The sequence below is a fragment of the Aethalodelphis obliquidens genome, unplaced genomic scaffold (assembly GCF_003676395.1).
Source record: "Aethalodelphis obliquidens isolate GAN/ISIS:26980383/991018 unplaced genomic scaffold, ASM367639v1 scaffold40, whole genome shotgun sequence".
NCBI classification, from domain to species: Eukaryota; Metazoa; Chordata; class Mammalia; order Artiodactyla; family Delphinidae; genus Aethalodelphis; species Aethalodelphis obliquidens.
The window spans coordinates 12,555,078-12,578,115 of record NW_020837984.1 but is presented as its reverse complement, the minus strand read 5'-3'; the positions used below and the strand labels follow the sequence as shown (position 1 = coordinate 12,578,115).

Below are 23,038 nucleotides of genomic sequence, written 5' to 3'. Positions count from 1 at the left end.
AAAGAGCACCATGTGAAGATACAGACACTTACAGAGGGAAGATGAAATGAGGACATGAGGAGAAAACCATCTACGAGCCTAGGAACCCCTGAGACCACCAGAAATTAGGGGAAAAGTATGGAACAGACTTTCCCTCTCAGCCCTCAGAATCAACCCTGATGACCCCTGGGTATCCAGCTTCTAGTCTCCAGATCTGTGAGCAAATAAATTGCTGGTGTTTAAGCCACCTAGTTTATAGTATTTTGTATGGCAGCCTCAGGTAACTAATACACCTGATAAAATCCTCCCATTTTTAATCCTGTCTTATTGTCTGCTTCTTGGACACCTGAACTAAGATAAGCTTTATATGAGCTTTTAATATATTGAATATTAAACCTCTGTCAAAACTTTTATGTGTTTAAATACTCAACCTTCTCAGGGGGTCTTCCTTCGCGGTATGAGGGCCTCTCACTTTTGTGGCCTCTCCCGTTGCAGAGCACAGGCTCCGGACGCGCTGGCTCAGCGGCCATGGCTCACGGGGTCCAGCCGCTCCGCGGCATGTGGGATCTTCCCGGACCAGGGCACGAACCCGTGTCCCCTGGATCGGCAGGCAGACTCTCAACCACTGCACCACCAGGGAAGTCCCATTCTTCCTTCCTTCATTTCCTTCCTTCTCTCTTGCTTTCGAGTCTTTCCCTGCTGGAGAGATGATAGATAGTCACCCATTTGGTTTTTTGCTGATTGTTAAAGTCTGGCCTTTACATTTAACCCTTGAGTATATTAAGAACTGTGTGTGCGTGTGTGTGTGTGTGTGTGTGTGTGTGTGTGTGTAGTGAAATATGAACTCTATGGTATTGCACCCAGTCTTTTTTCTTTTCTCCTTCAAAATATATTTAGCTATTCTTACATATGTATTCTTCCATATGAACTTTTGCAACAGTTTTCAAGCAAGCTAAAAGAGAGAAAAATGCCGTTGATGCTTTTATTGCATATGCTTTAAACAAACAACTCAATTTGTCAATAATCAATATGATTACAACATTTAGTTTTGCCATCTGAGAACATTGTCTCCAATTATTCAATAATTAGTGTATATTTTTCAGGAACCATTTGCCATTTTCTTTACATAGGTTTCTTGCACGTCTTACTAACTTGAAAGTATTTTACGGAGTTTGCTTTTATAAAGGTCACATTTTTCATGATATTTTCTAACTAGTATGAAGAAAAATTATTTATTTCTACATGATCATATCATATTCAACCACTTTTACGAAAATTTGTCATTAATTCCAATTTTGGAGACTTAGCACATTTTTTAGACTATCCTCCGTGGTAGTAAATCTTTTAGAAACAGGCTGTGAGAGCTGGAAGATTCTCAAGGTCATCTTACCCTCTCATTTTGTAGATGATCCATTAGGGGGCCCCAGCAACAAGCGCCAAACATTATGAAATGAAGGCCTTGGAAAGGCCCCACCCCATCTTCCTGGAGGTTCTTAAACTAAAGATCAGACAGTTCAACATACAGAAGTGATTTAACATTTGTGAATAATTATAGTGATAAAATAACAGTAACCATTTATCAAGGTCCAGGCACTGTGCTAAGTGCTTTACATGGAACAACTCATTTTATTCTTACGACAATCATTTGAAATACAGTTTTTCAAGATTATTGGCAGATGTGTTTTGCTGGAATGTCTGTCCTCTTCATACTCTGGCTGTCCCTCTATCCAGCTCTTCTTAGAGGCAGAAGGATATTAGCAAGTGACTTCTTAGGCTTCTGTGTTAGCCTTAGTTACTATGAGTCTTAGTCTATTATTAAAAATTGAAAGAGGCTTCCCTGGTGGCGCAGTGGTTGAGAGTCCGCCTGCCGATGCAGGGGACACGGGCTCGTGCCCCGGTCCGGGAAGATCCCACATGCCGCAGAGCAGCTGGGCCCGTGAACCATGGCCGCTGAGCCTGTGCGTCCGGAGCCTGTGCTCCGCAACGGAAGAGGCCACAACAGTGAGAGGCCCGTGTACCACAAAAAAAAAAAAAAAAAAAAAATTGAAAGAGTTGAGCCAGGCTTTTTATGGCCAAGAACAGGTTTCTCATCAGCACCCCTACACAAAAAAAACAAAATACAGTAATAAAAAGTGTTAACAACTATTTAAAAGTTTTCATTGGCTAGATAAGCATGCCAAGTTAAAAAGAAGTTGAATTTTTAAGTATATTTTGATCCTATGCTATGTACCCTATTAGAGGCTTTTTAAAAATACCATGATGGCTTCTAACCAGAAAGAGTTTACATCTAGAGTGATGAAAGCCATGGGATGGAAGGGACTTGAATATTATCTGGTCCTGCTCCTAACTGATGCTCCCCTGATGAATGCTTGGCTGGTCTCTTCTAGAACAGCTTTCTAATTGAGAGAGTCCCTTCTGAAGTCTGTCTCCTGGCGTCTTCTACCCACTTCTACTCAAGTGCCTTTTGTAGTCCCAAAGGGTAAGTTACATTTTTTTAAATATTTGAAGACAACCACCACGTGCTGCGTTCCTCTTTCTCAGTGAAATCTCTTTTCTTCTCTGGTCCCCACTTCCCTGAAGCGTTTGTCATGTGAGCCCCTTTTCCTTCCTGGACTCTGTTCTCTGAACGTGGGTCTCTTTGTCAATATCCCTCTTAAAACGTAGGGTCTAACATTGAACAGGATTGTTCAATGTTAGATGTGGTACAGACAGTTCACAGTAGATGGGATGTATGATGTCCTTTGAACTGGATGTTACACTTCTATCAATATAGTCAAAAGTCCCACTAGTGGTTTTTTGGGTTTTTTTTTAGCAATCCCATTACATAGTTATTAATCTCATTTCCCATGTAACTTTTGATTCTCTACCCTACTCCCAATTCTGTTCCTCCACCAGTATTTCTCATCTTAGTAAGTATCCCCATGATTTACTCAATTGCTCCAGCCAACACCTGGTTATCATATTTGAGTCCTCAGGGCAACACACTGGTATGTCCCATCTGCGTTTCCTTCCAGGGATATCGCCTCTAGCATACCTCTCCAGTCACCTTCATCTGTCTTCTGGGCTGATAGGCTAGCCTCTTAACTTGTCTTAGGGTTTCCTCTCTGGGATCTTATTTAATATATGCTCCACAAAGCAGACAGAGCAATCTTCTTAAACTGTAAATCACATCATGATTCTTCTCTACTCAAAACTCTTCAGGATCCTCCAATTCACATAGACAAAATCTAGTCTTCTTCACTGTGCCTCCAAGACCCTCTGTGATTTTCTTACCTATCCTACTGCACGCTCTGCTTTCCTCTGCTCCAGCCACTGGGTTACTCTTTCTGTTTCTTGAACACACAAAGCTTTATCCTTACTCAAGACTCCTGTACATGTTGCCTCCTATGCCTGGAATATTCATCTCCCTAGATCCTTTCTTCATTTGTTCCCTTAACTCATTGCTGCTCAAATGCTACCTACTCAGAAAGTTCATACTTGACTACTCTGCCTAAAATAGAACACTTATTTCTCCCCACACTCACATTCTGTTTTCTTATTCTGCTTTATTTTTCTTCTTGGCCCTTATCACCAACTGCCATTATATGTTTATTTGTTTAAGTTTCTTTTTTTTTTTTTTTTGCGGTACGCGGGCCTCTCACTGTTGTGGCCTCTCCCGTTGCGGAGCACAGGCTCCGGAGGCGCAGGCTCAGTGGCCATGGCTCACGGGCGCAGCCGCTCCGCGGCATGTGGGATCTTCCCTGACCACGGCACGAACCCGTGTCCCCTGCGTCGGCAGGCGGACCCTCAACCACTGCGCCACCAGGGAAGCCCTATTTGTTTAATTTCTGACTCTACCACTAGAATGTCAGCTCCATCAAAGTGGAAATTTTGCCTTGTTTTTCGCTGCCCCAAATAATTTCAGACACACATTAGGTAGTCCCTGTCACTAGTAGGTTCCCGACTCACATTTTTTAATGAATGAATTATTGAATGAATAGGTTGTATTGAGTTTGTAGCCAGACAAACTCTTTAGTCCTCGTTTTTCCTAAGATCTCCTCTATGCATTTGGGTTTCCTAAAGGATTCAGTAATTTTGTCTCGAGTGCATAATTTCTTCTGAGCTACAGGATTTAAATTCATTCCCTCCAGCTTCCTAGTCTTATATTTGACTCTTGACTTCGGCTCTATTTTCTCTCACTTAAGTTTGTCCATACTCTCCTTTCTAGTCTCAGCATCTTTCTCTTTGACAAAGATGAAATCTGGGACATTTTATTTAATTTTGAGATACGTTAATGTATTACCAGCTAATGAACTCAGCAGGCTCTGTCTCCCTTCCTACTCTTGTTTTAAAATAGCAAATCAAAAAAATAACTTCCTTCCTAAGCATTTTCCCTGTAGTTTTCCTCTTTCTGGGTCCACTTCCTTTGGAAAAGCAGAGCTTTTAATAAAAGTGAAACAACGAGAGAATTGTATAAGATGTTTTACTATTAGGTGATATAGCACATAGACTTTAGGCCTTTCAGAAAATGAAATGAGTCTGAAGAACTAAGAAACATTTTGTGTAGGATGCTTCCCAAGTCTTAAACATGCTGGTATATATTAAAGAGTAGAATTGTAGATTTTTAGAAACGGTAATGTTATAGATAGTTTTAAAAGAAATAGCAGAACTTGGTGCTGGTATTTCTGTGAAACCACATGTCTTGGCTGTGCATGAATTTTATCATCAGCCAAAAAGACATCAGGGTCCATGTGAGGTCAAGGGCAGAGTGGCAGAGATGTTTAAAGTTTTCAGGTCGGCAGACAGCCTTGGATGTACTCTGGGAGGGTTAGGTCAGTAACATCACGGCAGCAAGCGTAACCTAACCATCTTGAGAGATTAATGATTCGCTGCTCTCCTAGCCCAGAGACCCAGCAACAGTTTTCTCAAAATAACTCCCTGTACAAAGGGCAGAAGCACTGTGTGTGTCTGTGCATGTGTATGGGTGAGTTTGTGAGTATATCCCTATTATGAACATACATGCCTATGTGTACCATAAGGGAAGAGGCTGGCTCTTTTATTATAATAAATCCTTATTTTTTTCTTTCTTGTTTCATATATCATTGAGCCCCTCCAGTCTTCAAAGGCCTTGCCAGATTCATTGTAATGGCTCTAAATAGTAGGGAAAAAGTAGTGGGTTGAAGCATTTGAATGGGATGACCCTTCAGCTCTAGTGAATGTTGATTTGGAGTACAGGAAGGAACTGAGGAAGACTGGGGGGGAAGGGACACCTTTGAGGGTTTTTTTTTTTTCATAGTGACAGCTTAATCTATTGGTAAAGTTGGCTGATTGGTGGTAAACCTCATGGAGCATGAAAATTATACCACATGGCTAAGTTTTGCTTTTTCAACAACTGTGCAGTTCGGCTGACCTAAGTCTCATTTCCTGTTTCCATTATGGTTGTTAGTCCCAATTCCTTTCACATCTTCACCCAGACATATCTTATTCTGCAACCCGCCTGCCCATCTGGGCTCTGGGTGACCTCATGCTTGAGATGAGGCCTGCAAGCTGTGCTCAAGATGGACGGCCCCTGACGATGGGTGCAGGGGTGCTAGGCCTCCCTTTGCTCGTTGTGCTGCGCCGGGCTTTGCCAAAGCTTCTCAACATATGTTTGTCTGGATCTTTTCAAGGCTCATGCAGCTCTGTTTTAAATATTTAACCTTATATGAGGATGTCTGAGGCTTCCTGAAGTTATTCCTGTGATTTACAAAAGAGAAGAAATCTGATCATACAAATCTGAAGAGAATGATCAAAACACCAAACGGCAAATCCACTCACTTGCTGTCTTTGTTTTGGGAACTTTATGGGCAGAGAACTGAGCTCTCCTTTTTTGCCCTCCTTGCCAGTTTATCTGTCTATGTGTATTTATTGCACATCGTAAGTGCTAGGCACCAAGGTAGATACAAAAAAGCAAAAGTCTTAGAAACCCACCTTTGAGGCATATGGTCCTGTTGAGAGATATGGTTGACTAGTACAGAGTAGTGTTAATAATAGTAACAGCAAACCATTTTTGAGTGCTGAGTCTGTGCCAAGGCTTAATGTTATCTTTATTTGGGGGGGACGGGGGTCATATAGTGTATACTTTTTTTTTAATTTTAATTTTATATTGGAGCATAGTTGATTAACAATGTTTTGTTAATTTCAGGTGTACAGCAAAGTGATTCAGTTATACATATATCTTTTCTGTTTCAAATTCTTTTTCCATTTACGTTATTACAGAATAGCATTACCTAGAAATGTATCATCTCATTTAATTCTCATAACAATCCTATTAGGTAGGTGCTGTCTTTCTCCCATTACTCAAATAGAGAACCTGAAGTTGGCGTGACTGAGGAACTTGGCAGAACTGCTCTTCCAGGAGAGCCAGGATTCCCACTCAGTTCTTTTTGAGTTCACAGCCAGCTGGGGCTCCAAAGCTCCCATCTTCACTCGATGCTACAGCATCTCTCCAGTGCCAGCCTCTAGAGTGCAGAGTCAGCTCCATTGGAGCGAGGAGAAAAAGACCTGTGAAGGTTGGAGTCATCACTGGACTTTTCCCACTTACACACGGAAGTGGGACTTGGGCCTTCATTCAGGTTATTTGGAGTGAGCCCCGAACCGGAAGTAATTCACATCGACCCAGAGTTAAATTCCTGAGTCTGTTCCCAGTGTGTTCCTTCTAAACCGACATCATAATATTAGCATAAATGAGTATATTAAGAGATGGGGGCTTTGGTTGTTGTCATTGTTGTTTCTCATCCCGATTCTTCCCACCGAATCTACTTTAGATTATGTGGATAATTTCTTTCAGTTTAGAAGTTAAATCAATGTAAGAAATGCAGACTCTATAAGTAACTCTTCACATTCTTTGTTTTCTTTTGTAATTTCTTTGTAATTCTTTTACGATAGTGCAGTGATTAAGAGCGAGGGCTTTGGAGTCATACTGCCTGTATTTGAATCCTAGCTCTTTCACTTACCCGTGGTGGTCATACCCTCTCTGTGCCTCAGTTTTCTTATTTATACCTACCTTATAGGATTGTTAAGAGGATTAATAAGATATATAAATCTTAGAAGAGTGGCTGGGGCATAGTAAATACTTAATGCATGCTGGCATTACTGTTCAATAATGGTTGTTAGTTATTACTGGTGGAGGTGATTGGGCATATCTAGTTCCTTCTCAGTGACTACTAGCATCACAGGTGTTCTCTAAATATCTGTTGAATAAAAAACACAAAGCTTTTATTTACAATGTGATTCGAGACTTTGAGGCCAAAGGCAATGGTCACAGAATGAGCCTGAATTCTCAGGATTCTGTGTATTTTAAATTTACAGAATGTCGGAACTACAAGAATCCATACAGCTCTCCGGTTTTAGACCTGCTTAGTTTACAGATGAGCAAACAGATGTCAAAAATTCACCCCACCCCAGTGAGGCAGCCTGAGCAGGATTTTTATCCCCATTTAAGAGAAGCTAATAACAAGGGTTCTCAGCCTTGTAATAAAGGCACCTTCAATTAGTTAATTAGATGGCATGTAAAATTCTCAAGACACATTGAAAGTACTGTTCATCTTGATTCTTGATTAGAAGTAAACATCGACCATACAGAGATTCTCAAGGGTTGTTGATGATAATCAGTAAAACAAACTGGGGCTGCCCCACTAACTCCAGGGGCCTCAATTCCCATCATCGTCATCTATAAAAACGGTACCCTCTGGAGCATGCCCAACATAGCTCTGGCCCTGACGGAGAATTGTCTGCAAGCGTTTATTCACAGATTTGCTGTATTGGTTATAATATGGTGGCAGGTATAGCCACACTGTGAACCAGATATAGTTCCTATTCATTTAAAACAAACAAACAAATGGACATTCATTCAGCAAATTTACTGAGGACCACGATTCAAGAACTAAACCAGGAAACTATGGATGCCCTCATGGAGCTCACATTATCATGGAGATGTATGAACTGTTCAGAAACAATGGACTGGTTTGATAAAAGAAAAAAATTAAGTTGAATTATGGGATGCAAACAACTAACTAGGCAGCCAGTTAAACTTCTAACGGTGTTACTATGTGTGTTGTAAGGAAGGCACAATGTAAGTAGAACATATACCTGAGAATACACCATGCCAGGAATCTATTTTTTTATGGTTACTTTGCTTCATTTTTCTTCTGAAGATGAAAGTCAATATTATTTTCTCTTAAGGTAATGAGGTAGTCAACAGAAACAACTTGAAGTCTTGAATAAAGTAAGTTGCTAACTGGGTAAAATTTGAAATTTCTAAATAATGCTATAGATTTCAGAGATGTTTAAACATATGCTCAAAATTCTAATTTTATGCAATATTTAACATTGTGTGATTAAGCCAGAGTAAATCATATCAAAGACTAGTATGTTTATAACTCATTGGTTTTCCTTACTCAAGTCTACTCCTACCCAGTTTGCCTACCACACAGCAAATTTGTGGCCTTTGATCCATAAATACATCTTTTAAAAAATTAATATTTTCTTTTCCCGTGAAGTGAGTTACTAATCCCTTTATTTCTTCAGAGATATTTCGAAAGAGAACTTGGCAAGTTTGGGCAACCAAGTTATGCTTCAGTAGATGAGTAGATAAACTGTGATACATTCAGACAATGTAATATTTATTCAGAGCTAAAAAGAATTGAGCCATCAAGCTATGAAAAGTCTTGGAGGAAACTTAAATGCATACTACTAAGTGAAAGAAGCCAGGCTGACTTCTTTCTATGTGCTTCTAACTATGTGACATTCTAGAAAAAAATCAAACCATGGATACAGTAAAAAGATGAGTGGTTGCCAGGGGTTAGAAGGGAGGGAGGGATGAATAGGCAGAACACAGATTTTTTAGGACAGTGAAGCTACTCTGCATGATACTATAATGGTGGATACATCATACGTTGGTCCAAATCCATAGAATGTCCAGCACCAAGAGTGGACCATAATGTAAAGTATGGGCTTTGAGTGATAATGATGTGTCAGTATAGGTTCATCAATTGTAACAAAGGTACTGCTCTGGGGGATGACATCGATAATGGGGAAGGATATGCATGTATGGGGGCAGGGAGTACATGGGAAATCTCTGTCCCTTCTGCCCAATTTTGTTGTGAACCTAAAACTGCTCTAAAAAAAGAAGGTCTGTTAGAAAAAGAGACAGAGAAGTTTGGACTATACCTGCGTGTCATTTTCATAGTTCCGTTAGCCAGAACTTAAAAAAAAAAAATTTGAATCCATGTAAACATTTTGATTGTTAAATCTTAAGTATGTCTTAGTAGATTAGAATTTCAGGAAAAAAGACACCTCCAAGGTGAAAACGTGTAGATGATGCTTCAGCTCAGAGTGACCTGAGCTCTCAGGGACATTTAAGCTCATTAGCAGGATTCTCCTACAGAAGCACTCCCGGTCCTGGTCCTGCATTTCACAGTTCTTAGAAAAATCTTCTCATTGATGCTGGGGTGTTGCACTCCAGCTGAGAGCCTGAGGTCTTTAACTGAAAGGCAAACATATTGGTTTTATATATCTTGTGCTTTCTGGAGGGTGTAGCTTTTTTATTTTTAAAGCGACAAGGGTGAGAAAATGAAAGGGGAAGATCCAATCACATGTAACTATATTAAACCGCCCACCAGCTGTTTATAACTTAACACATCATTCCACCCTACAAGAAGTCTTTAACATATGAAAAGGACATCCTTGCGGAGGTGTGGGGGGGACTGACAGGTGGAACTGGGTGAAATGGGACACTTGCTTTTGATGGTGTGAAAGTTATCTTTTGTGAGTTATTGGTATTCTTCTTCCACTGTTTTCTTAAAGATTAGCCTTAGGGAACTTAAATAATTAGGCATAAAATCTCTGGCAGGATATTTAATCAATCACATCTTGGTTTCAGCCAATGGGAGCGCTGTGGTCAGCTGTGTCCCGGTGTGTTCTAGAACAAGCCACAACCTTGGACAATCCGGTCGCACTGCTGGCATTTCTGTTTATTGTGTAGCCTGAAGTTCTTCTTTGTAGGCAAACTGAAAAGGAGCAGCAAACTGATAATACTTCGAAAGTCTACACCTCAGGGAGAAATTTGGGGATTTTCTAACTCTCAAAGTTCCAGTAAGGATGGGGAGAAGTGATGTAATTTGTGTAGGCTGGTAAAAATGCCCAGTCTGGTTTTTGACATTTCAGTTCATGGGTGTATTAGTCAGGGTTCTCCAGAAAAACAGAACCAATAGGATGTGCATGTGTGTATATTAAAAAATTATACAAATATTTATTTTAAGTAACTGGCTCAGATGATTATGGAGGCTAGCAAGTCCAAAATCTCCAAATGGACCATCAGGATGGAGACCCAGGGAGAAGCTGGCAGTCACGAGCCTATTCTCATGTTTACAGGGGGCTGGGGGACCGAGTCTAGGCTGTGAATTTGAGAATCACACTGCTAACAGAACAAAGTCTCACCTCTGAGCTGGTCCAGCCCTCCCCCCAGTACCACAGGGAGCCCCGTTAGCTTCTCCCAAGCCCTGGTCAGGCCTGGCATCATCTCAGACCCCTGCTTAGGACAGGGGATGTGGCCAGCATGCTTCTTCCTTCAACCTGTTGGTACATTTTCTTGAAAGAATAAAAGTTGTCTTTCTCCTGTGGTGAAAAAAAAAAGTAGGTTAACAGCAATAGGATGAGCCTAAATAATAAAAAATTATAGCTGACAGTTATTTGCTACTGTGTGTCAGGAATGTTTGAATCCTCACAAAAGTCTATGAGGTAGCAAGTACCCTGGAATCGATAAACTGCTCAAATCCCAATTCTCCCACTCACTGGCTGTGTGAACTTGGCAAATCCTTTAGCCTCTCTGTACTTCAGTTTCCTTACTAGGAAAATTAAGAATAATCATAGCATGCACTGCTGAAGATTATTGGGAAGATTAAATGAGTGATCCCACACGGAGTGTGTATCAGTAGAACAGTGCCTGGTGTATTAGAAGCAGTCAGTAACAGTCAGCCATTGTCATTATAGAGGAAGATAGAACAAAACAACGGCGGGGTATAGGCATGACAGCCATCTGCAACCTAGAAATTGTGTATATGCCGGGCATCCCCGCGTGAGAATATCCAGCATATTTGTTAAGTAGATAAATGAACACATCCTTCCACTGAAGTCTTATAACCAAAGTTCAAGTTCAACCAAAAACATCCCATTCCAGTCTCCCTTGGCAAACCCACAACCAATCTTGCCAACGAGAATATGAAGGGAGTCCTGACACTTGTCATGTGTGTTCTTCAGTACTTCCTTTTGATTATGTTGATTGAGTTTGGATTAAATCCAACCACCTTATGCATGGAGTTTCACCTAGAGATGGAGGCAGATTAAAGGGCACGGCAGCATAAAATAAAAATGAACCACCCAAGATAATTCAGCATGCGCTAGCATGAGGGACTCACAGACCTGAATTTCCCCGTGTTTATTTTATTGTGTCTCAGGCTACAGGAATTATCTCGCAGAAACATTTTTCGACTTAACGGTGATCTTGGGATCTCCGTACTGAAAATCAATGTGCATTTTGTTTCATTCTAGAGTGCTTCAACAACAGTAGCCTAAACTGCTTTAGGATACTCATTGTGCCATTAGAAGTCAGCCACCGCCAGTAGACCTTAGATTTCGTGTAACTCAGTCAAGGACATTTTGTAGCCATAATGGCCCAAGTCACAGGGGAACTACTGGTAAGATCTTTAGGTTTAAGTGACTTTTTGATTTAACGGCTTAGGGTTTCTCCACTTTTCCTACCCTTATTTGTGAAACTGAACTGATTTCTGAATGTAGTTTGCTCGCCACTTTTTTTTTTTTTTTAAAGAACATGTTGGGGGTAGGAGTTTATTAATTAATTAATTAATTTTTGCTGTGTTGGGTCTTTGTTTCTGTGCGAGGGCTTTCTCTAGTTGTGGCAAGCGGGGGCCACTCTTCATCGCGATGCGCGGGCCTCTCACCATCGCGGCCTCTCTTGTTGCGGAGCACAGGCTCCAGACGCACAGGCTCAGTAGCTGTGGCTCACGGGCCTAGCTGCTCCGCGGCATGTGGGATCTTCCCAGACCAGGGCTCGAACCCGTGTCCTCTGCAGTAGCAGGCAGATTCTCAACCACTGCGCCACCAGGGAAGCCCCTACTCGCCACTTTTAACTATTTGGTTTCTTTTACTTCTCTGACTTTGCTTATTGCTGCTTTGGAGACTGATGCCCTTGTCGGTTTCTTTTGCCTGGGGCTTTGGCTAAATGAGAACTTTCAAAACCCTCACACAGTTACTCTCTGACCATGAGAGAATCTTGCTTCAGAGCACTCCCCCTAGCCTGAAAACCCATGCCCTAGGCCCCATATAGTTGTTTTCTCCTGGTGGCCTCAATCTTTCAACTCTAAGTATGGAAAACCAAAAAACGGCAACAAATGGTTTTATGCTAACTAGGTTGAAAGGGATTCTCCAGTCTGCTATTAAAAAATCAAAAATCAGTTAGACCCTCACGTGGAGGCCAGCGCATTGTTAGGTAATCAGGGTTATTTACTAATGTTTTGACAGCTCCACTTAGCATAAAGGTCAACTGGTGACACTTCTGACCACATAGGCCCTCACACAATGTTTTATTGACTTGGCTGACTTATAAATCCTATATCCATGAGATAATTGGCAACACACTCCTTCACAGATGTGAGTTATGCAATCAGGGTGGGAAAAAGAGCTACTGAAGCTGGCTTGCTGGAAATCTTTACTTCCAATCTATAAAATATAATAAGGTTAAGAATAAAAAAGAGTGCCAAACACCAGTGTTTTGTAAAGCGGTTTACAAATGTAAGGCAATATTGTCGGCATTAACAAGATTGATTGATCGTCTGTCTATCTATCCAGCTATCTATCCAGCTATCTATCTTTCTATGTCTATCCATCTACCTATCTATTCTAAGACATCTAAACCTGAGGACTCCATTAAATGTCAAGATAATCAGTGTTACATATTTTTATTTTTTGCAAATAGTCCTCCAGACCTGTACAGTGGAGACCAACTTTGGTTTCAAAGACTGTGTTTTAGGTTGTTGTTTTTTTTTTCAATGAGTAATTTCTTCTGCTTACCCATTCTTTATTTTGATACTGAGTCTCATAGATCAATTACTACTATTAATCAGCTAGAAGAGTAAATGAAATTAATACCACAGACACATGAAGCGTCAGTCTTGCCAGCTGGTGTGAACTGTAAAAGGTGGAGTGTGTGTGTGTGTCATAAATTGTTCTGTATGATGATATGACTATTGTTATTTGCAGAAAACTTTATATTTTTTTAGGTCAAGAAGCCTGTAATTCTCCAAGTGATCTCTGAACCTTATTTAATGCAGCAAACCACAGAAGGAGCTGAGCTAAACAGTGTCTGCAAGTTGGGAAGTAATAACTTTCCTCATCCCTTCCGTAAGTGACTTGTGCCTTTGTGATGAATGCAGACCCTTCCTTCACGAGGGTTTCCCGATATTATACACTTGTAGCAAATAAGGTTAGAACCTTTAAAATATAGCATTTAGTAATGTGCTGGAAATAGCTTCTTCTCGATTCCTTTAAAGGTCACCGCATTTGCTTTCCAGGCGTCATTTTAACTCAAGCCTCTACCGAGTGGAACTGAGATCATGCTTGCCTTTGCGCCTTCAATTTTCCCAAACTTAAGAGTGAAATGGCAGGATAAAGTGGAGTGTGTGTGTGTGTGTGTGTGTGTGTGTGTGTGTGCACGTGCTCTTGTGAGTTTAGATGTAGCAGTGCATTGTCAAGATAATCTCAATGTTGGATACATGCAGGCGGCTTCTTCAGTTGGAGGTAAGGTTAGGCTTGTATTATCCTCTGTCCAGAAGCCAAGCTTCTAGGAGTGAAATTGGGCAACAGGTACTAAAGGAAAACAAACTCTGCAGAAAACTCTCAAAGCACAGAAAACTCTTTTGTGCCTTGCCTGAGCACTCCATCTGTCCCCAGCCAAAGTATATTAATAAGACCCTAGCCAGGTAAATTAGCATCAACCCACAAGTTTTGCTGCTGTTCCACTGGAAAAAAAAAATTCATTAAGCCATTGATATAAAGCAAGAATAGTCAACCGCAGCCTTGCTATCAAAATTAGTATTGGAATGGTAGAGTGACACGAGAGACAATTTCACACCAACTGACACAAATCAAGGCCAAACTGGAAAAAAGAGAACGGCTTCTTTTGTAAAGCATGGTTCACTGATTCTAGAATCATCGCTGTCTTTTGTCAGTACTGCCAATATCCTCACCTTCCTCATGTCATCAGCACCATGGCTAACATCATCTTCATCATGTTTATAGTCGGCAGTCATGTTTCCTTTTACAAGTACACTAAAGATGAATAGTGGTCCATATCTGCTGAGAGCCTGCCCTCCATGTTCATGTCCCAGCTAATTCTGATCCCCTCTCTGCACATTAAAAACTACCCAGAACTCCAAGCCCAAGGTCGAATTTCTCTTCCTCTTTCTAGGGCCTCTCTGCTGAATTCCTCATAGTAGCCACTGTCTGGCTATTAATAATTTTTCATTTGTAATTATCGTTTTTGGTTGTTAGTCATCTTTTCAAGTGTGCATGTTTTGTTGGTTTGGCTAGAATATAAGGGTTTGATGGCAGAGACTGTGTTTTTTGTACACTGGTGTAGATACCATATTATTTATATTAGTGCCTTATTAAATGTAGCACTTAATAAATAGTCAACAAATAGTTATCAATGATTGCAACTTTACAGGGAAGTTGGAGAATTTGTTCATGGCCAGATATCCCTATAAGTGGTATTAAGTTAGCCAGATGAGTTTGTGGAGACTGTGCCATAGGCGCTCATGACAGGGAACATGAGTGTCAAGGAAGGAAGGGTGCAAAGAGGTCAAGAAATTTGGAATTTGTATTAAGTGGAGGTGATTTCTCAGAAGAAAAGGGACTTGGCCTGGGTTTTAACATGTTCTATGCACTTGACATGTAAGTTTCACAAACTCTGTTGAGAGGGTTGGAGAAGATGCTATGAGGAGGATGTAAATGTGAAATCAGAGAGTTAAACCAGCAGCACAAAGAGGAAGTGATATTAGTGAAAATCAGGGTCAAGAGTTTGCGTTTGGCAACACGGATGGACCTAGAAATTATACTAAGTGAAATAAGACAGACAGAGAAAGCCAAATATCATATGGTATCACTTATATGTGGAATCTAAAAAAATAACACAAGGGAACTTATTTACAAAACAGAAATAGACTCACAGACGTAGAAAACAAACTTACGGTCACCAAAGGGGAAAGGGAGTGGAGGGGTAAATTAGGGATTTGGGATTAACAGACACACACTACTACATACAGAATAGATAATCAACAAAAACCTACTGTACAGCACAGGGAACTATATTCAATATCTTGTAATAACCTATAATGGAAAAGAATCTGAAAAAGAATATATATATATATATATATATATATATATATATAACTGAATCACTTTGCTGTACACCTGAAACATTGTAAATCAATTGTACTTCAATAAAAAAATTAATCTGAAAAAAAGAGTTTGCATTTGGACTAGACAGATGACAATTGTCCTTAGAAGATTTTGAATAACTGAGATATGCCCTCCATTCAGTACATGTAAAGGATTGTATTAAAGGCAAGAGGAAGTGAACAGGAAAAGAGGTTACCGTCACTTATGGATGGAATAACCAGAATCTGAGCAGGGTCTTGAGAAAAAAAGGGAGAGAAACGAATGAGAAGCAGAGCGAGCTGCTTAGACTTGCGAAGGAATGAGAGGATGACACTGTCGATGATACTGGAGCCTCAGGGGAAAGCAAGGATTCACCTTTGTTCCATCCCCAGGTGAGAAGGGTGAGCGGTGAAATACTATAATCCCAGCTGATCATGAAAGTAGGTGGGTGGGAGATCTTCTACTCCCTAGTTCCAAAGAAATCTCTCTTTAGGGTCCAGCTCTCGGACAATGATGGGAAGACTTAAGGTTACATAGATTTGAGGCAGGTGAATTGAACTATCCTTAGCCTTTTAGCAGAGAGATGGTGAAAAAAGCCATTGATTGGAAATCAGGTGCTCTGGGGTCTCCACTTGCCATGTCTTTTAACTGCACATCATTAACTTCTCTGAGCTTTGAAAAAACAGAAGCAACAGACTAAATAATTGCTAAGCAAGCTTTCATATTCTGTGTTCTATACTGGGTTTCGGCACACCATTGCTTCAGTAGGTTGGTCAATGAAATATACAGCAACGTGTTTGCATCATTACAAATGAGAGTACAGTACAGACTTGCAGACCCACACTCGTGCAGTGTATTTTCCTCCAACTTGGAAATGTTAGCTGTGTGAGTTTCAGAATAAAAACCTGCCATGCGAACTCCCTCCATTTGGGTTATTTATTTGCTGTAAACAAAATGACACCTCGCTGTAGCTTGGAATCTCTCAGGCACTTTTGAATATATCTACGAGAAGATATATGAATACATTTCCTTGACTGATGGTTCAAAATGCCATCCACACCTGAGTCTGATGAAGATTCTAGCTCCAGCTACCAATTTACAGGAGAGAAGAGAGAAAAGTGTTAACCTATACCATGGGATTGCATTCAGCTTCATCCAGACTGTGGAAAAATCTTCAGGGCATTATTACCTGATTGCCTAACAAACACATTATAAGAAAGACAAAAGAGAAGTGAGATGGAACCCATAGATACTTTAAATGCTTATAAATGAATTATAATATGTGGACTTCATTTGCCTCCTAATTCAAACATACAAATTTAAAAATTATGACGTTCATGCGAACTGTAGATGTGATCACTGACTAGATATTTGATAATTATTTACAAAATATTGCTAATTTTAAAGGCTGTGATAATGGTATAGTGGTTTCTTAAAGATTTGATCATCTTTCAGAGATACAGGAGTTACATACTGAAATATTTACAGGTGAAATTACATGGTATACAGTTAGCTTCAAAATAATATGGGGGGAGGGGTGGCTGAAACCAGGATTGGCCATGTGTAGATTATTGTTGAGGCTGGATAATGGCTACATAGCAGTTCATTGTACTTTTATGTGCTTAAAATTCTCCACAATAAGAAAAAAAATTAATGCCATCGACTTACACTGAGCATTTTCTTTGATTCTTGGAGCTTTCTTAGTACTTCCTCAGTGACAGGTTGGACTATCCCTACAAGAATGTGATATAGACACTGATGTTTTTTGGTAGAAGATTATTAATGCTTAAATGGGGAAAGAATTGCTAACAGATATAAAATTTAGTTTTTATCGTTCTAATGGATTCCCCCTTTCCTTCCCATCCCCCGTTTCTAAACTGGGATAAGGAGGGGAAAAAAACAACTTAATTTTTCTGGCATTGCCATCTCTATCGGGAAATCCTTTGGCCTTTTTGTAGAGGCAAGTCCCTAACTGAGAACATCCCCTGTGCACTGACCAGGCCCATCATTTAGACTCAGACTTAATTCTCCTGGATTCCATGTAATTTCCAACCAATAAATATGCTCTAGAGAGACTTAGGACATTGGGAATCCAAATGAAAAAGCTGTAGTTGTGGACTTTCTGGGGCCCATAGAAAGTTGAGATGAGCCTTTTCCCTTTGCCCTCACATCCCTCCCTATAGTGATATTTGTAGTGGACATTTGTTCTAAGAGTATCCTGATTTTCACTGTTGGATTCTCTTCTCCTCTCCTCCAATAGACTTTAGAGGAAGCTGACCTCACTCCCTGATCTAGGGGTGGTCTTGGATTGGCTAAACCCAATCAGTACATTCCATTCCCTTGGTTATGGCCGTTCATTCTGGGGAAGACATATGCCCCACATTGGTCCAATCAGTGTGTATCTTAGCACTGTTGCAATACTGGGGCAGAAGGAATCTCTCCTACTGGACTTGAGCAAGGATGATTGTATCCCTGACTTTGTCAGACAATTATCCTGCTACAACTAGGAGAGTAAGTATTAGGATGGAACTCAGGTTGAGGATTGCTGAGCAGAAAGATGAAAAGAAATTGGCTCTTTGGAGACATGACTGAGAAGCTGGATCTATCAACCATGAAACTGCCGTTCCTTGAGACTGTATTTGTTCTGAGGGCCAACAAATCTTGATTGGTTAAGCCAAATGAATTGTGCTTTATTTCATTTGTTTCTAAGAGCATCTTAGCATAAATGGAACATGCTTACCTACTGACATAGAAAAGCTGGAGATAGAATATTTCAGTGAAGAATCCAGGGGTGAGAATATACTGCTCACTTTGCCTCTTAAATGGGTCTATGCTCCATATTGGGTATATTAAAACAAGATTGAGACAATCTAGTTGGAGACATCAAATAAACAAATGTTAGGTGATTAGACAAACTGAAAGACATGATTTTGCTGAGTCTGATCCTGTCTAGTGAAGCTGGACAACTAAGTAAAGGGTAGAGGTAATAGGTCAAGATTAGCAGAGTAACCTGAGTGATGTCACTAGATGTCGGGGGCTAGGAGCAGAAGGAAACCTGGGTTTAAACTCTTCCTATTTCTGTTCCCTCTTTGTAAAAACCCATATCAACTGTATAGACCAGAAGGCGTGTCCCAGATGGCACTAGATTGCTCCACGAGAATGGACCACACTTGACTTATTCACCTTTGTATGTATTAATTGAATGTCACGTGTATGTTAGGCACTGTTCTAGGCACTGGGAAACATTCCAATATAAGGAGATCAGATCAGTAAGCAACTAGACAAGTAAATAATATATAGCCTCTCAGATAGCAATAAATTTCATGGAAAAAAAAAAAGAAAGTAGAATAAAGCAGGCAAAAGAGTGCCAGGGAAGAGGGACAAAATATATAATGGCCAAAAAGATGACATTTTAGCAGAAATCTGAGCAACATGAGGAGAGAGCCATGTGGACATCTAGAGGAAGAGATGGCAGCCAGTACAAAGGCCCTTGGTAGGAGCAAGCTTAGCATGTTTGAGGAATGTTAAGGAGAATCAGAGTGGCTGGAAGGGAGTAAATGAGGAGAAGACTCACAGGAGCTGAGGTCTCAGAGGTAGTGAGAGGCCAGAACATAAGGGTCATGGAGGCCAATCTAGGCACTTTGATTGAATTATGAATTATTTGGAATGCTATCACAAGTTAAATTGGGGAACCACCATGTTTTACTCATTTCTTAGTTTGAAGAAGGAAGTGAAAATTATAATTGCTTATAAAACAAGCCAAACAGAACAGAAGTGGGCAAAGAAAAATGCAAACCTCCTCCCTTCCATACCTTCCTCCCATTCTCTCCCATCTAAACACTCCTAGAAACAGAAATTAACAATTTGCTGGGTAGTCAACTATACATCTTTCCTAAGCTCATACAAATATATATCTCCCTGCAACACACATAGAGTATGTATGTATGTTTATAATTATTTCTTATTCTTATTAAAATACGATTATGTTAGGGACTAGTCTCTGCATCTTGCTTTATTTGTGGAACAATATTTTGTGCACCAGGTCAACAGACATCTAACATAATCTTCTCCATCTTGCCATTTTGTTGTTCCTCATTTTCTTACACCTCTCACGAGGATGATGGCAAAGAATAAGATCTGTGATGTAAGTGAGTCCTCCTAAAATTTTCTGATATAATATTCCAGATCATGGATGTCAGTAGAAATAATTAATAAATGATTTTTTACAAGTTCAGCTCACTCTTGGTGCTGAATCAGAATTTTCTATCTTTCCCTCTAATCATCGGTTTGCGCAGGCCTCAAAAGTCATTTTGCCTAGAAATTTGGGACAAAAATCAAGAAAAGGTAAATATTAGAATCATGGAATTTTGGAATTGAAAGGTACTTAAGATATTACCTGATCTACTCTCCTTCTGTAATTAATTCGATAAATATATACTGAGTGCCTAGTTCTCGGTAGGTACCAAGGAAGATGTTAGAGACAAAAAGTTGTCTAGGACACAATCTCAGTCTTCATCTTAACATCAGGGCAAGTGAAGGCTCAAAGAGATTGGGAGGCTTTTCCAAGACACATTAGGGAAGTGACAAATGTGATTGGAACACAAACCAGTTAAACCAGTTAACCAGTGCAGGGTTCTTTCCATTGTATCTCACAGCATATGGAAGTTTATAACAGTAAATAACTAAAGGCCAGTCCTGAATGCTGTCATTTGCAAAAAATTTAGCTATTAGAGGTCCACGCAGTGAATGAAATACTAGTTAGACTGCTCTCATCTATCAGGAGCTGGTAATTTACTCTGAAAAATCTAATTTCAACCCACTTTCTTAGAGGGTAAATTTTATTCCATTTCCTTTTCTCAAGGCTCTGTCATTAGCATATTAAACTAATGAGTGAATCAATTATTTAAAACTGGCAATATTTTTTATTATGTCTAATTAAGTGTTTAATCAGGACATTCTGGTCTTTAATTCTGAAAACAGCATTCACCACAGGATGAATGAAATGACTGGGTGGAACTTTCCTAACAACCTCTTGTACGCAGAGGACTAGGAAGGAAGCTGGAGGCTTAGAGGCGAAGGTGAACAGGAACGAGTCACAGAAGAGACAGGAAGTGACAACAAGCCTAATCAGCAGCAGCTGAGGATGATGACTGCATGTTGCTGAACAGACTTGACAGTGGGGAAGGGTAACTACCACCTCAACTTCAGGATATGGTTCCTGGAGTCTCCATTGCACAATAAAACTGATATTTAGGGCAGTTAAAGCATTCTTTGCTTTTCTCTAGACTCCTGTAAGTATTTACCATATCATTTAAGTGTTAGTTAATGAAGTACCTCAATAGTCATACAGTATTTTAAAAACCATCTGAAAATTATTTAACCAATAATTATAATACATTTCAGGAGATGTTTTTGATTTCAAAAACACAAACTTAATATTTACCAAGTTCACTGTACCTACTGGTATGCCAACATATTACCTAAAGGCCAAACTATCCTAAAACTAACAGTAAATCATTACAAAAAGATCCCAGAAAATGTCCAGGAGCCACTCAAAGCAGATAGGGAAAGTGGGAGACAGAGGTTAATTCACATATGCATTCCTTTATTCAATGAATACTTATTCAGTGCTTCCTGTATACCTGAAACACTCTGATTCTTATTAGAGATATAAAAGATAACAAAACAGTCATGATTCCTACTTTCTCAAAACTTGCAGTTTACCAAGAATATGGACAAACTAGAAATTACAATGCCATGTAGTAAATAGTAAGATAATGTTACCAAATCCAAATTCATTCTGCTTACTGCATGACAGACCATTAAATTGGGAGACGAGGTGTTTGGGAAAGGAATAACAACTTTATTTGGAAAGCCAAATGTCTGAGAGGATGGCAGACTAATATCCTAGAGAGCCATCTTACCCAAGTCAGAATTCAGGCTTCTTTTATACTAAAAAAGGGAGGAGGTGTGGTTGGTTGATGCAAACTCCTTGGTGTTGGAATCCTTTGTTCTTTTGGCTGCCCACATAGGTCAGGTCACTACGTTCCTATGAACCTCCAACAAGACAAATGTTATTCTCTGTTCTGCAACTTTTTATCTCTATATGAGTGGGAAAATGTTATACCCTTACAGGTCAGAGCCTTGAGAATGGACTATCCTGTATATTTCAGGCTATAGGCAACATTCTTAACTCAAAGCAAAAACAATAGAATACAAAGGTTGAAGTAAAACCAACAGATCTAATATGGAGTCAGATTTGTTCTTCCCTATTACAATAAGAGTATGTTCTGAATGCTACAGGAGTACTCAGGAAAGGGAAGTCAGGAAGCTTGTGAGAGGAAATTGTATGAGGAAATGAGTTGACAGCACCAGACCAGTAGAAGTGAACTTCCTTTTCCAGCAGGAGAAATGAAATATTCTAACTGACCCACTCACTGAAAACAACCAAAAATGTTTGATAAGTTATTTTAAAAATCTTGTATTTTTTCACATGTGTCAGTGAGCAGGAACAAAATTAAGTCTAAAAACTAGATGAAAACAAGAACTCAGGTCAGCACAGCAGGAAGCTAGCTTTTGCCCTAAGTACATTCTCCAAACAGGGTGAACTTGAGCTTCATATTTTCACAGACATAGTGTACAGGGGACGGAAGACTTCCCAGTGTTGTCCCCACAATTGTGGAGAGTCCAATAGGTCAACCATGAGGATTAAGCTGGGATACCAAAGGTATGTACCCACAGTGTAGAGTGAACTAGAAATAAACATACCTCAACTCTCTTTTTACTCCAGGAGACTGCAAATAAAGCTGTTATTTTTAACTTTAGCTCTGAGTGGAAGAGGAAAAATAATCCCTTGAGAAATAGTAAAACTTCAAGCCAGCCCCCCAAATATTAGAATTCTGAATGCTCAAAACTTAGGTGACTCCAACCCTCCTCCCCTGCAAAAAAAACCCTCTGAAGATGAGATGTTAGCTTAAATCAATTTCAGGTTGGTAACAGCTCTCAGATTCCTGGCAGTAACAAACACAGGTCTCTCTGGGGGAATTTACCTTTAATCCACATTATACATTACACAAAGAAATAAGACACCATGAGTGAAAGCCAGCAGAAACAAAAGAGAGAATTATCAGACCCTTCCCTAAACGCTTCATATATGAGAATTATTTAAAACAACTATCATTAGTAAGTCAAAATAAATAGAACAAGATTAAAAATATGTTTTGGGTGCAGAAACTATAAAAAGTGACCTTGCAGATCTGAAAAGGTACCAAATAAAGTTTCTAGAAATTAAAAATAGAACAATTGAAATTAAAATCTCAATGGTTGAGTTTAACAGCAGAGTAGATTCAGCTGAATTAACAAAATTAATGAAATAGAGATATATTCCAATTACTATATCTCTAGCAACCAGAATGCAGCACAAAGAAAGATGCAAAGACATGGAAAAAATGAAAGAGAAATTAAGAGAAGTGGAGGATAGAGTGAAGTGATCTAGCATCATCTAGAAGAAGGGGAGAAAGAGTATGTCAGAATCTACTAGCCACTCAAAAGGATCCAAACTCTCTATTTCCAGGACACATAGACT

General features: G+C 39.7%; 1 long non-coding RNA gene across 2 annotated transcripts; it reads left to right on the top strand.

Moving 5' to 3' along the window:
- The first annotated feature begins 2,034 nt into the window (after positions 1-2,034).
- On the top strand, positions 2,035-20,701 carry LOC113633500 (uncharacterized). 2 transcript variants are annotated; one of them, XR_003438217.1, is made up of 4 exons: positions 2,035-2,458; positions 11,548-11,693; positions 13,296-13,416; positions 20,434-20,701. It is a non-coding gene; the product is annotated as an uncharacterized LOC113633500 (long non-coding RNA). The 2 variants fall into 2 exon arrangements; XR_003438218.1 differs by lacking the exon at positions 11,548-11,693.
- The last annotated feature ends 2,337 nt before the right edge of the window (positions 20,702-23,038 follow it).